Genomic DNA, 2,500 nt, shown 5'->3' with positions numbered 1-2,500 from the left:
TTATTATTGTTTGCTTTAATTTCGAAGTGTGGTTTGGTTGTAGGAAAAGAGTTAAGGTCCTTTTCGCTGTGGCTTAAATGGGGCATTGAGGGCTCGTTGGCAGGTGATCATGTCGGCGACGGGGTTTCAGCGTTGGACATCAAGCTTTCAGTATCGCGTTTATTTCATCATTCTCCGAAATACACATTACGATTTCATTATTACGGGTTGACGTTAGTCGGTTTTGTTCACTACCCTGTAGGTACTATTAAGGTGTATCGTTAAAAATTGTTTGTTATAATACATGCTGTACCTTCAAACCTTGCATTCCGGCAAAGGCCAACAAATCTGCATGTTTGTCACTTGCACACATACTCAAAATCATTGAGGTGATGTCTGCAGCACCTCGTGTGTGGTGGAGAGTTGTCGATCATTGCCGGGGTGTGAAATACCGAGACCCTGTTGTTCTGGTCTAGTTGTAGGCAGTGACAATCAGGGTTATGCATTAAACTCTTCCTGGGATGGTTAACTAAATGAAAACGAAGACACTTTGGTAAGGGTCCCTGAAGAAGATACGTAACAGAACAGAGACGGTCAACCAATCTTTTTCTAAGATGCTCATCTTTTTTACATTGCAAGGATAGATAGTACTCTAACCACTTAATTCAGTATTGCAATCTGTCAGGTAATTCAAGAATTACTCTGTTCTCGTGAAAATTATTATTTTGTAATTATCAGGGCCTGCATTTTTAAATTGATTTCTTTTACGTATTGTCTTGATGATGATATAGTTCTTCAATATTTTAACAGTTATTTATATAATTCTTTGCAGTAGCACTATGTGGATGTGCATTTCAAAACCTAGATTTTTGGCGATTACTGACTAGAAATGTTTCATTTTCAGTGTTGTGTGTAGATTTTACAGAAAGATTGGTCAGATACCTGGAGAAATTTTCAAAAGTTGACCTTCAAGGATAGCGGACACATCCGTAGACCATTGTTTTTTGCTTAGATCTATGAATTTCTATGAGCGATATGGTGCTTATGATTTCTTTGAGAGGGTTATTGATTATACCAAATAGTGTTACAAGTGTTTATTGTAACTATTATATGTATATTTTTGTCTATCCCAAGGTCTATGATTATCTGTAATTAACAATGTCAGTTTTGCCTACTACAATGAAGATTACTAAAAGATCTGAGACCTGATATTGGAAGGTACTGTATGGGAAATGCACATTTAAGGTATTTTTGATAAATCTGGATTGTATACTTGAGAATTAAATATCTGAGAATTAAGCTTTTGTCCTTACAATTTCCAGTATGTGTAACTTAGATGAGGCAAGCGTGCTATATTGCAGACTAAATAAATTTTGCTGTAATTACACAGAAGTAATGATAAAACTATTAAAACCAGTGGATTGCATTTGATGAACAAACATTCATAACAAAGGTTAAATGGATTAGCATCGTAAAGTTAAAGTTCATGTAGGATCAATGAAAAATATGTAATATTAAATTATATAATTATCATACAGATAAAGATGTTATGTAATATCCAGGTGGCTTTGTTTCCTGGAATCATCCGTATAAGTAAATTACCTTGAGGTTTGCCAAGAGCCGTGGCTGCACGCAGGAGTACCACTTTTTCCTTGTTTTGCCTTGTCTTGTTTTCAAATCATGCCATTGGATAGAGGCTCCCTTTTTGACTTGCCATCAAAGGCTAGTATGTCTAGATGAGGATTTGATGGGTAATATAGGTAACATAAGGAAACTTCATAGAGTATGTAGGTGATTGGTACAGAAAGGTTGGTCTCAAAACCCTTTCAGGCACGACTTTATTATCTGTAAGCCTCCAAGGAGTAGGGATATATCAGCCAACAAATATGTAGTTGAAAGTAAATACAATGATATACATTTGACTATAGGTGTTCCATTTCATACTACCAACTGGTATTTTAAAATTTATTTGGAGTGTTACTATTGACCCTCTCAACCCCCTAAACAATTACATCACCCCCTGGCATTCATTATCACCCTGCTACCAAGCCAGGCTCTGAAATAACACATTTGTAGTGCTCTTAATCTTCAAGTTTGGAAAACCTCTGAGTGAATTTTTCTTGGAATCTAATTTTTGTCTTGGCATTGTGGGGCAGGATAGGAAAAGTTTACTGGTAATGAATAACCAATGGTATTATAGATTATACTTTTGATTAATGTTTTGCCAATGATAAAGTTGGAATAATCAATTTTTTTGCAAATTATGCATATGGCTAATCCCGTATATCACTATTTTTGCTTATTAAAGATATTTTTCAGGTAGTATTTGCATCCTTATTTATTGTATGACAGGTCTTAGCTTTATGAAAAAAAAAAAAAAAAAAAAAAACTACTTATATAAATCATTTTATTTGGTTGGTTAATCTATTGAGAGAGAAAACCATAAAAATGAGTACAGCAACAGGCCATAGCGCCACTTAAACAATGTTCTGTAGGCCTTAAAAAAGCCCCATGCATTGGA

General features: G+C 35.0%; 1 protein-coding gene across 3 annotated transcripts in view; it reads left to right on the top strand.

The window, feature by feature from the left end:
• The window catches only part of LOC125043953 (N6-adenosine-methyltransferase non-catalytic subunit-like), a 12,645-nt gene that overhangs the window by 238 nt on the left and 9,907 nt on the right, over positions 1-2,500 (top strand). The window lies entirely within an intron of this gene.

Source organism: Penaeus chinensis, chromosome 34 (genome assembly GCF_019202785.1).
Source record: "Penaeus chinensis breed Huanghai No. 1 chromosome 34, ASM1920278v2, whole genome shotgun sequence".
NCBI lineage: Eukaryota > Metazoa > Arthropoda > Malacostraca > Decapoda > Penaeidae > Penaeus > Penaeus chinensis.
This window is presented reverse-complemented; position numbering and strand designations above follow the sequence as displayed.